Source organism: Dermacentor silvarum, chromosome 7, assembly GCF_013339745.2.
Source record: "Dermacentor silvarum isolate Dsil-2018 chromosome 7, BIME_Dsil_1.4, whole genome shotgun sequence".
Lineage (NCBI taxonomy): Eukaryota > Metazoa > Arthropoda > Arachnida > Ixodida > Ixodidae > Dermacentor > Dermacentor silvarum.
The window spans coordinates 75,218,255-75,231,729 of NC_051160.1; positions in this window are offsets into that span (position 1 = coordinate 75,218,255).

The following is a 13,475-nucleotide window of genomic DNA, read 5'->3' on the forward strand; positions in this document are numbered from 1 at the left end:
GAACGAGGAAGACAACGATTGCGTAGGACGCGTTCGCGTGTGGCGCTTCAGCCATGTTGACCAGCGTTTCCATGTAAATATGTTATAAATATACCTTTCGCTTATCTGTCGCCTCCATCACAATTTGCTAGAGGTAGGGGGCGGGGGGGGGGTGCTGGAAAGGGGAGCAGTGGCTATTCCTATAACAATAATTTGTGAAGTGCAGAATTTTTTCTGGCGCAAGCCAAATAGTTTTCACATGTCCCTCACGGCGTTTCAAACACATTTTTTTTTCGATGTTAGCAAGCGAGCTAGTAGGTCTTGTATTACGACACATTTTTACACTGAAAATGAAAGGTATACCACTCTATACGAAAACGGTGACCAGCGAACCAGGAAGATAAGAAATATTCTTTGAATTGTGTAATGTTGGAGAGTTTCAGACAGCACCAAACCGACATCCTATATTGTTTTACAAGACAATTGTAATTGTAGGGCTGTTTAACTTTGCAATGTGTTTTTTTTTATTCGCGCTACCGCCTTCCAATTTTAGGGCCTCTTAAGCCAGGGGTACCGTGCTGTAAATCATAATAAACGCGACTGGACGTATATAGCTAGTTCCTGGCCATCAATGACTGCTAGGAAAACCAAGAATGTACCAGCTCGTCGATGCAAAACAGCCCGTGACCTCTTATGATTTGGCCTGTTGTAGAGGCTTACGACCATGGAAAAGAACTGGAGACGCGGCACAATGGAGTGATGCCGATTTTCAAGATTTACAGGGCCACAACGACACCAGTAAAACGCACAATACTACAGCCACGCTGTACGAATTATATTTATAAGGACGCCATCTCTAGATGTAGTAAAACCCCGCGGTGCCGATCGCTCGAATAAGCAAACCTTCTGGTACGGCTTACTAACGCTACTGTCAAAGATTTAATCTTTTAAACAACCAGTGAACATGAGTCCTGGAAGCGGAAAAACGGGACAACTGCATCCCCCCCCCCAACTGTTAGAAAAAAAAAAGTAGCCTGCCTCTGGTACAGCATGTAAAAAACAACTGACCCAAGAGACCTGAGCTAATCAGGACTGTGGTCTTAGGTTCTTTGCAAATTATAAACACTTATACATCATCCTTCTTGTAGAATGAGGTAAAAAAGTTTTCGTAATAAAACAATACATCAGGACGAAAAGACCTGTACATATAAATCATCCTCATAGCTATTTCGAAAATATGTGTACCTCACACCAAGAACATTCAGGCAATATCACACACGTTCGACTATTGGTTTAGTTTTCTTCGCCTTACGCACAAGCGTAACTACTCAGCTACTGCAGTCGTCGAATGTGTGTTCGAAGCCGCGAAGAAAGCGGAGGGGGAAGGCGCTTGCAGGTGAAGGGAAACGCGCGCCGTGGAAAGCTCGAAAGAGCGCGCTGAGCGCGCGGCAAAGCAGCGCCACATGGCGGAAAGTCTACGTGACGTTGAGCGATGGGGCAAGGAGAAGCGAGGCGAAGCGTTGCGGATGAGGAAGGTATAGGGGGCGGCCAGCTGGGTTGACTTCGTCTGGCTTTGATGGCAGTTGCCACAGAAATTGTTGTCGTTACGGACGTACGGGGTTCGTCTATTGGCAACATCGTCTTCGTACGCCGTACCCTTTGTGTATACCCAGTGAAAGCGTCCAACGGTGAGGCAGCGATGGCGGCTCAATCTCGCGTGCGCAAGAGCGGCAAGCGGGGGAAAGCGCGCCATCTGCCCACTGGGGAAGGGCGTGGCTTCTGCAGAAGCGCGCCGTCTTCACAAGGGGGGTTCTACCCCGGCGGCTGCTGCGTATGGCGCGGCCGCGCGAGCCCTGTATAGAATAAGATCTGCGATGCGGACAGTTTAGGCGTCTAGGCGCATCAGGGCCGAAAGCTTCGTGTGTACGATAGCACCCATGCGCTTGTGCATCACCGATGTTCACGAAGTGAACCGTCACAGTATTTATTTTTTATTTGGTCAAGCCCAATATTGAACCATCGTGTATGTGCTGCTTCCTATATTCGTTGGGCATTCGCCGTTTTCTTTCCAAGTATCCAGAATGAATTTGTGGCATTATGTGTGGCCCAGCTGTATAGAAACCGTGTATGTACCACAATTTATTCTACTTCTCTATTCATACACTGTTCAACGCCATTCCTCACCCGACAAGCCTCATAATGCGCATTCTTCCTCGTGACATTGCTGCCTCGTCGTGTCACAATATGCAGCCGCCTGAGTTGGTTTTTCCATTTCGACCCAATTGATGAATGGTGTCGTGCATAACACACGCTCTGCATTATAGTAAATATAGGGCCTGTGCGGTGTATATAGATAAACACGACATGAATTTCAAAGCCAGATATTTGAAAATGGCCATGTACAAAATGCGCATGCGTGGTGCGTACGATGGCCAGTGGTGTTAAAGGAAGACGAAGAACCAAGGCATACCCCTCGAGCAAGCAGTGCGTCGCAGATCCATCAAGAAATTTAAGTGGAATTATCGGGGTGCTAAGCATTATATTGTTGGAGGAGAAACATATATTGCAGGATACTTACAAATAGCGCTAGTATGGCAGGCGTAATGGCAGCCAAGATGGCGAGGAGCCGCCTGTAGTTCTTCTTTCTGCCTTTCTGTAAATAAATTTTTCTCTCTCTAAACTTTCTTGCTTTTTCCATTAGATTAGGGAAAGCGGTGCATATCCCTGGCAGTTCTGCAGGCGTATGACGCTGAAGCAAGGCTCATCTTCTTTGGTGGTCTTATTATTATTATTCATATTATTCTTATTATTATTATTGAACACTATTTGTTTTTCAATGCTAGAGACAATTTTAAGTTTAAGGTATCTCCAGATTGCATGCATAATTCTTAACCGGAAAATTGATTTAATAAGGTGAACCCAAAAATTGAGAGCGTCCTATATAATTCTTCGCATTTAACACCGACCGGATGAGTATAGAACGCCGATAGGATGAGAGGATAGTGAGGATGGAGAAGACATACGCCACTCTATTGAGTGAAGATGTGATGCAGCCTAGGTACAATCACGAGGTTCAGGACTGCTTCCGCCACCAAGGCCATCGTACTGCAGATGACTCGTGTAATCCTGCCGCACCTGCATATTCCGGCTAGTGAGCTACGGTGCTCCAGGCAACACGGGCCTAAATGCAGGCTCTTTATCATTCGCCACTACTAAAACAGCTTCGCGCCACAGGCAACTGCTGCGTGGCTCCTACTCAGCCAGAACAACCTTCGGGGGTGGCGTTAACCGCGTTCTACTGATCACACTAGGCAACGTGCCTAGCGACGCCGTAGAAATGCAGCGAATGCACCGTGAGCAAGGCTCAAGCCACTGGATTCGGTTTCCTTGCTTACAGAACGTCTACAGCAGACGAGACTCTTCACATCTTTTATTGCGACAATATATAACCGATAGCCCCACTGGATCCTACGAATCCTGCTCGTGACCTCGGGGCAGCCAAGTGTGTTCCACCATTTCAAAGGTCGCGATACTGAAAGCGAAACCTCTTTCGTTATGTATGCATCGTGGTTCCAGTGGTCCATTCAAAGATCTAGTATTGACAATTTCAAGTATGGCTTATTTCTGACTTACCGTTATGGTTTAGATTGTTTCTTTTTTGATATTTATTACTCATGCAGCTGTGCAGAATTTGTTACCTTCACTTTCTGTGCAATATATGGCTTTTTTTACCTCTTTTTGGCAGAAACGGCATCCTGTCTTATATGCTGAGGTGCCGTTTTAGTAGCAAATAAAATTTTGAACGAACTTTATCGCACACATAAAAATTCACCCTACTACGAGTCGTATTTCTTACATACAATCTCATCAAACACTTCTATAAAGCTTCGCTTCACGTAGGTGCACTATGATAGCTCATGTTAACAGCAATCGAATAGTTGTATTGGATGTGTAGATTCTTGCACATATTTTTACATTTTTTGTTTGCACAAACTAGGCAAGCACATTGCTTCTTCCGTTACGTCTGTATTTCCGTGCTGTGAGACAAGGTGTCATGATACAAAGGTCAATAAAGAATGCAATATATATATATATATATATATATATATATATATATATATATATATATATATATATATATATATAGCGTTGTTCTCACCATATATTTTATTGAAAGACGTGAAACTTAGTTACGCGCAATACATAAGACTTTATCTTTGAAATTTTATTTGGTTTGCAAGTTTTTCTACGTATACCAACCATAATACACCGTGATGTAGCAGCCTTAAAGACCGACGACAAGATTATGGCAGCATAGAGGATAGTCCGCTCACCAAGCTGTGGACGTGGCGCGTTGACGGCGAACCCTCGTAGTTCCGTCTCGCGGTATGGGCATCGGCGGTAGACCTGGCCGGCTTCCCCGCAGTGATAGCAAAGCGGGTGGTGGTCGGGGGCGCGCCAAAGGTAGGTCTTCCTCTGATAGCTGCGCTGGGCGACGGGCGGCCGTGCTGGCGGCGGCGGCGGTGGATGACGGAACTGCGGCGCGTGCACGGAGGGGGACCTTGACGGTGGATGACGGTGGCGTAGGTCATCGCTTCCGGCTGTGATTGAGGCGATGCAGGAACTTCTGGCACTTCCAGTGACCGCTGAATCTCATCTTTAACTATGTGAGCGATCGAGGCCACCTGAGGCTGCGACCTTGGGTATAACTTCTGCAGCTCTTCCCGTACGACCGCTCTGATCGTCTCTCGCAGGTCGTCGGCGCCTAGCTCTTGAGCTTCGGCGCAGTTTGTCAGCGCACGGCAGTTGTATTGCTTGGCGCGCATTTCAAGCGTCTTCTCAATCGTTGTGGCCTCCAAAATAAATTCTGCGACAGTCTTGGGCGGGTTGCGTATCAATGCGGCAAATAGTTGCTCTTTGACACCCCGCATCAAGAACCGAACTTTCTTCAGACATGTCGGGGTCGGCGTGGCGGAAGAGGCGAGTCATCTCCACTGTGAAGACCGCGATGTTCTCGTTCTGCAATTGCACTCTAGTTTCTAAGAGAACTTCGGCCCTGTTCTTTCGTACGACACTTGTAAAGGTCCGCACGAAGTTTTCGCGAAATAGGTCGCACGTCACCAGGGTGGTCTCTCTGTTCTGAAACCACGTCCGAGCAGCGTCATCAAACGAAAAATAGACATGGCGCAGCTTGTCGTCATCACTCCATTTGTTGATTGTCGCGGTCCTCTCGTATGTCTCCAGCCAGGTTTCAGGGTCTTCAACCGATGATCCACGGAAGGTCGTTGGCTCCTGAGTTTGTTCCAGCAGGATGGGGGACGCTGTGGCTGACATTGGGGTCGTTGACTTGGCCTTGATCGTTGTGTTCTTCTCGGGAAGGAGTCGGTACCCCGGCAGAAGTCCTTGCTGCCTACGGCTAGCTCGCTGGTCCTTGGCCACGTTGGTGTTATCCTCTGGTGTCGGGCTTGGATCGCGGCTATGCGGGGGCGTTCGGTGCATGAACGCACTAGCACCTCCACCAGATGTCACGTAGTAGTGACGGTGAATAAAACAGTCGCAAAGCTATGAATGATGAAACGAACTTTTTATTGGGCGAACTTGTGCCCACAAAAGCAAGTTGTACTCGAAGCACCACGACAGCGGTGAACACAGTCGGCGATCGTCGAAATCAGGGGTGCTATGCAGGATGCACCGAGTTTGGCGAAACTAGGGATCTTCACGAGCTCTGGCGACGCCGCAAGATGAAAGAACTGATGGTCACAAGACAAAGTTTGTCCGTTGGCACGCCTCCAGTTTCATTGGTTTATCTAGGTTCCCTCTGGGTGGCTATCATCCCTTGGGCGTTGCCATATGGGCGGTCGACAAACTGGAGCTCACGTGATGATACGGTCTGTGCATGGTCGTGCCTTCTTTCACTTGTTTGTCGTTCCACCGAGTGCATTACAGGCACAAGCAAGTTATGAAATAAATGCATTCAGTACAATATTATTAGTCGCATTAACGTGGGTTATAAGCATTTTAAAGATTAGAAGGTGTACACTCAATGTGTATTAGACTAATTCATAGTTTAATACGTTTCGTGTTATACCACGAGGGGACGCTCACCCTCTTTTTTCCCCTCTGGATTGGATTGGCGCGACTTGCTACGTGCTTGCGCTAGCATTTCCGAGCACAGACTGATGTGCGCCTAGTTTTCACACTAGGCTTAAAACAGATCGCTCGTTGCTCGCACCAAAGTAAGGCTGCGAGACAAAGTGAGCGTCGGCTAGCGCAGAAGTGGTTTGCCGCGTGCTTACCGTGTAAGCACTCAGGAATGCCGAAAGCAGTCATACAAGGGTCAGCAGAAAAGTACGCTTTATTTTCTTTTACTTTATGATGCACCTTCATAGTGGATAGCACCGAGCAATGGCTTCTAACAACCGCAGGAAAGAAATAATTTTTATACTGGGTAGCCCGAGCGATCCGTGGCTTCTAACAAACGCAAGAAAGGGTCTTTGCAGCGCGCGTGGCCGTTGAGTGCCACCACATCCGTCTCAGGTGGGACTCCAGCATCGGTGCAGTGGCCCTGTACCCACCGCTAACGAGGTGGCGCTTCAATTTTTTTTTTTACAATAACTTTCTATTCGTTGTGTGTGAACGCCCGTGATGGGGTCCACAAAGTTCACGCTGTGGTTGAATGTCTCCTAATACAGATTGATGCATAGCCCCATTAGCATCCACTAAATTTGGGATACAGTTGTATGCGGCCAATTCGTCAATAATAATGGTCCCCGGCTGAACATTGGCGGCAATAATGGCACCTAGTGTCGCCGTCTTTCGTCGGTCAACCTTGAAAAGTCGCAGCACCCCTTTGGTCTCGCAGAACATGCCGAAGACCCATGGGCCACCATCTTTAACACCGCCGTAATTTTGGCGGCTCGGCGGAACGCTGTCGCCCGTCATTAGGCGGCCTCGATTGTACTTTTTCTCGCCGTGAAGAAAGCACTCGTCAGTGTGCGCTATCTTCCCGGGGCCACTGAGTGGAGGTGGCGCCAGCAGCTCGTCCCTCGCGACCTCACGGGTGTAGTTCCTACAGTCGCCGATGGCGTGTTCCGATAGAGGAAACAAGTCGCCGGTCATCTCCTTCAACAGCCATATGTCTATGCTTTTGCTCACGTAGTACGAGAGCCAAATAATTTGCCGCCTGGAGAGGTGGTCGTTCGGACGGCCGAGGCGGTCTGTGTTGGCGAAGTAACTTCCTTCACCTCTCTGCCCGTGCCGTGCAGCGGTATACCGTGTAACTGCGAAAACTGCTTTCGGCCCCTGTTTCACCGGAAGGCAGCCCGGCATCAATTCTGAGTCTTCCTATATAATGTCTTAGAAGCGTGAATTGCTGGGCTAGTTGGTTCATGTTCTAAAGCGAAAAAAAAACAGCGAAAAACCAAGACGCAGGACCAGTAGGAGGCAAACACAACATGTATCCGCTTGTAAGTTTTCACCTCGCTGTCGCCACTCGCGGCAAAAAAGTGCAAAATTTAATAATTCGCTCGATCTCCGTTTGACATCACAAATTTACAGCATTATAAAACGAAAAACTGATACTTTAACAAATAAAATGTTCGTTATTTTATTTGTTGTATTTTAAGGTATTCGATTAAGGGAAAGTGTAGGTGCAAGAATGCACCGCATGTGCCCCTTTCGCATTCGAAGGAGGATAGACAGATAATGCCCGAAAGAGGAGGCACGCCCTTGACAAGCCCGAGAAAGGCGTGGCAAACGGCTCAAGGCAAGTTTGCAGGTAGACAGCGGGACAGTGACGGTATTGCTGAATGGCGATAATACGTTGATAACAATACGCGGCGCTGGCGCATTTTATTGCGCAGTCTTCTGTGCTTGAAGCGCGGAAGCACTGTGCCGCGCAGGGTGCGCTCATGTTGTCATACGCGGCTTTATCTCGACATTTCTTTTTGCCTGCTGTTTTTGCACGTTCCTTGCTATCTCTGTTCACTGACTGCCATCGAGCAAACTCGGGTAAAACTCGTGCGAACGAGAAACTCGGCGCATCCTGCATAGCACCCCTGATCAGCGGCAAAACGCGTCGGCTTTCATACATGAGTCATCGAAGGTTTCAGAGTAATCCCTGGTGCCCGCGTGTCTTCCAGAAAGTACTAGACAATTCGCGTCGCTTAAACAATCAGATTAAATAAACGTCGGTCACAACAGACAACGGATAGAAGCTTCCGATATATGCAGGCGCGTCCTGTTCGGAGCGATAGCGTTTGATATCTGTTAGCAGGTGAAAAGCGGTCACCGGTGAAAGATAAACAAGTACACCTGTCACGTGCTTTTTGAAATTTTAAGTTTTTCTTTCGTAAGTACTATCTGCCATTTGCCAACTGTCTTCGCTAATATGTCCAGCATCAGGATTGGCTGAAATTTTCTCTTACGAAAGATTTCATCATAGGAAGTTTTTGCGAATTCGAGCCCTGATTCCGTGGTCTAGTCACCTTAGGAAGAGTACTGTTTCATAACCGGATACCTTGGCTTCAGTGAGGTGTCCTGACATCTGATGCGTGATCAGATTTGTAGTGAGCTGAGACATTTAAAGTGGTCCTACATGGAGTGGTATTCCATATCTGGGGCCAATGTAAATAGTGTAAAATAAACCTCTTTTAGGGGCGAAGCTCATTAGGGCGTGGGTCTGTCCTTCGTCCGATGTATAGTATGTAGCCACCTGCAGTTTTATGAAGTGTTCACTAGATGGCGTAAGTGTCGATAATTCTATACATAAGTGTATATAATGTCACTAGATGGCCCTAGTTTTTCGTATAGTTGATGAGAAAACCTACAATGCAGTGCAACGGGTTACCGCTAGGGGTGTTATAATAAAAGGTGCTCGCTCTTGGCGCACTTTCTCTTTCGCTCGGAGTCGCCGGATGGAAGACAAGGCTGCGGAGCGGAGAGCACGGAAGGCGGCGGCGGCGCGCGCTCGCAGGCAGAATCCCGCGGCGAGAGCGCGCGAGGCCGCGGCTTCACGACAGGCAGCGCGGCGGCGGTGCGAAGACCCCGTAGTGCGAGAACGAAAGGCAGAAGCGGCACGGCTGCAGCGCGAAGACTCAGGCGTTCGCGAACGCGAAGCAGCGGCGTTATCCAACCGTTATTCCTTCATTTCACGGACCACAAAGCCGTGGTAATGAAAGGACTCCGCAAACCAAGCATCTAAGAAGAAGCGTCTAAGAAAATAAAACGTATTGTATATATACACACACTGTTTCTCACGTGTTTACTTGATCATATACTGGGCGAATTACTCGGAGTATTCACGATTTACCGATGATCCCTCCGGAGCTTCGCCCCATCATCATCGCTCACCTCGTGGAAATGCTGTGATTTTTTTTCTCTCGCTTTTTCTTTCGGTGTACTCATCTCTGTGCCTGAAGTACTCCTGGATAAACGCTACCACGAGCCGCGACAACGCTAGTAGCACTATGGACTAGCACATAAGCAGTCCTTGGACCTACCGTTGCACCCTTGGCCCATTACGAATGTACGATACATCAAACCCTAATTCTGTTTTCCATTGGTATCTTAGCCCTAACATATTCTGAGCAATGATGGAGACCACGGATATTCATGCTTCAGTTCTTGGTGAATTTATACTTCATCGTATCTTGGCCATCTCATACAGTTCCTGTAATTGGTTGTCTCTATAGATCTCCCTCAGCAGCTCAGCAAATTTGTCCTCTATGCCTTCGTGCTTGACATTATTAATAGTAATTCCCGGTCTACATTGTCATAGCCTCCTTTAATACCTAGAAATGCCATCCTTAAATGTGTATTGCTAGCATCAAAATCTCTATGCACTCATTTATTTCAAACATATTATCCACTAAATATCTTCATCGTCTAAAACCATTCTATTGTTCCCTTAGTATAGCATTTTTGTCCACTCACCTTACAGTTCGAAGGTTATTGCTTCCATTGCCATTCAATGTACTATTGACTTTACTGAAGTTTGTCGGAGGGAGTTCGTCATTTCTTGTCACTTTTGGCTTTGTATACGTGTTTAATCTTGCTATCACACCGTCTAACCAGAATTTCCTTTGTTTTACTTACTTCTGTGGCATTAGTCGATTGAATTGGCCTCTTGGCAGGCTGCGCAATCTAGCAGCGCGTATAATGGCCGTATAAATGCCCGCAAGCTTTTCAAGCATATTACATCGTCATCGTTGACTAAATAGACTATTATTCGCTCTTCTCATGTGGCTTTTTTAGCACATTCCTCTCAAGGTCCTTCTAACTAAATTGCTAGGTATAGAAGGAGCCTCTATATCCATCACTACTTGAAATGAACATTGCGTGGCTGCTCTCGATATTTATTGCACAGGTCAATATAGAATGCTTCTGCTGCTTTTACTATATCATCAAAATTGCTGATGATTTTACCCTGCATATCATTCACTCCATACATCTTGCCCTGTCATATGCCAAGTTTTTTTAGTGATTTCATGCTACAGACATTTTGTACTGCTTCCTCAAACTTTCCGGCATTAAAATTTCAAGTATTCCTTACTTGGTTCTGTCTCATTAGCTTTGACAGTTCAGTAAATTCAACGTGAAGTTTTGAATTAAACACTTAGATGCTTTAATGTTTCTTTGTAAGGTAACTTGTTCCCATGGAGGGCTTACCTACTGGTTGCCTTGCCGCTTTACCTCTCCCTTCAATTGCTGCTTCTGAAGTCAGCTTAGATAAGGCTTCAATCATTACTTCTCTGTTATCTTCATCTTCGGGTTGTAAAATTGCATATTTGCTTGCGAGCGCCAGGCAGAATCGTTTGCTTTTACGTTTACATTTCCGGCCCCTCCCCTTCTTGTCAGAAGTCGAGGGACCAAGTATGCCATTTCCCCCCTCCCTGCCACTTTTGAAAGGAAGCATTTTTGGCTACACACTGGAGAATCGAACAAAACAACAGCGGTGGCAAAATTGTCTTTCGGAATGCATTACCCACCAATGTAATGCTTTTCTTTATTACTTATCCCCTGCTCGGGCAGCGAGGATTGTCTTTCGAACCTCGCTTTGAAGAGCTGTAGCAGACGACGAACGTCTGGCGTGCGCCACGCGCGCTGGCTTGCGAAGAAGGCTGGCACTGGGCAGTTACCGCGTTTTGTGACCATCTAACTATATGCAACAGCACACAATTGCCTTGCTCTATTTAACCTATGACGAGGGGGCGGGGGTCGGAATAAGTTATTACAATCAGCCGCGACCAATGGTGGCGTGCCTGGCTGCATAAAAGCTTTAGGATTATAAATTATCGATACTTTTCAATATATACATATGTGTTCGTGCGTGCGTGTGTGTGTGTGTGTGTGTGTATGTGTGTGGGTGTGTCGAGAGGCTGTCGAATTTCATTGTGTAGTCACCACTTATACTAGATATGTTGCTGAAAACGAGCGTCAGGAATTTCAACCGTTCGCCGAATAGGTTGCCAAGCATTTTGCCAGTGGTTGTCCGGTGCGATCTTTGAGCTTTGTTGTGGGTACTTGACGTACTTTTCGGAGGCTATCTGTGGTTGTTTGTTTGTTTGCATGCTTGTGTATATATTGTATGTAGCCATTTTTCCGGAAAGATTACCTGGATCACTGGGTAGTCATTGATCAAATGGATAGAGCATCTGGTGGCTGTGCTGACGCATCAGGGATTGAAACCAACTATCGCAGGCATTTGGGTGACTGAGTATGTGGTAATGTGAACATACGTGCTGCTCATCAACGAACCTCTTTCACGCCGACATGGATCGCTGTAGACGCGGCACTGGTAGTACTGCTCTTCGAAGAAACAATTTGACGCCGACTTGGACTACGTAGTATGTGCCAGTAGGTGTGTACCACTCTTCAATGAACGTCTTTGACGCTAACTTGGGCAACTAGGTATGTGCCACTGGGAATGTGCCGCTCTACAAAGTAAAAAAATATCCCTTAAATGTCTTCGATGCTGATGATGCACAAGCCCACGTCGCAAGGCTTCCTCAAGGACAGCGACCCAACGCATTAGAAGGCAGCGCCACAAAGGCCCTGGGTATGCGTCACTTTTCAATGAGGGCCTTTCACGGCAACGCTTTATCGAGCTGCGCCATTAGAGAGTTTTTAGCGTACGCTATACCAATACGTACGCCATAATATAGCGGGTCGTCACTACGCACTCGGAGAACGCTAAACAACTGATAGCGTATAGCGCACGCTATTTCTTAGATTTAGCATTGCCGTCTTTGCGGCGGTCCCGGCTGCCCGCTTCGTATTGAATTTGGCCTTGCTTTTCAATATTCAATTGGTTCGTGGCGAATGAATGTGTATACTGCTTTCGCTTAGTCTGAGGCCGCTTCGACGCAGAGTATTGTGGATAACCTTGTGGAGATTTCGACGTTGATTCTCGTTTCTATTGAGTCAAAGCCTAACGAGAGAAACATTTGTCAGCGCCACCTATGGGGGAAGTAGACAGATAGACTCGACGACGGCATATGGCCTCTGATATCAGAAGATCTCGCAGGCCAATTAAAACTAATAAACGTGCGCTGCTGAGCGTACGTTGTACTAAAGTGTATAGCGTACGCATAGTTGCCTACGCTATACTTTAAGTGTGTATTATTGCACTGGGTATATGCCACTCTTGAATGAATCTCTCACCAGCTTGGGTCACTGAGTGTGCGGCCAAGTGAAGGAACGCTTATCAGCGTTCGCAGTCAACGGCCTATCATGTGTTAAGGGAACGGGGTATTGTGAACTTTCGGCCGCGTCTGCTTGGAGCTCGAACCAAGCTGACCATCGGAGAGGATTCGGCAGGGAAGATGAGGTGACGTAAAAACAAATAACAGCAGTTTAATACACCGTTACGAGTGAGCAGTGCGCTTCAAAGAAAAAAAAAATACATAACGTTCAGCATGCGTGGACCCGCACCCGAGGGCAAGGAAAATGTGACGCCACATGGCGGCCCGCTGGCTGTCTTATACTTTCCACAATCCAGTGATTCTCCTTCTCCGCCTTCCCCAATGCAGAGGGCCCCGTCAGGAGACGTCGGGGCAAACCAGACAATGTGGCTTGGTTGAGCGGACATAGCTCGTTCGAGCGTCCGAAGGAGCGGAGTAGGATTTGCACATTCTGCGCATACTCCTCTCGCACACACGCGACGGACAAATCTGTTAATTTTGACGAGCGTGATTGTTCGGCATGCCGAGTGCCATGCATTTGGCATTCGTTCCGTTCATGACAGCGCAAAGTGAAACGTAACACGTGGTTCTTGTCTCGGAGGCCACGCCTGGACTTCTCGGCTGTGCCACTGGAAAGCGCAGCGTATCCTGGAGGAAGCTCGAGAGAAGCGCGGTTTAACTGTTGTTTTTTTTTTCTTAATAAATGATCACAGTTTATTTCCCCGGTGCCTTCGGTGAACTAAACAAGGCACCTTGTTCATACTTGGGTGAATTAGGGGTACGTTAATGGTAAGGCGTAGGCAACGTTCCAAA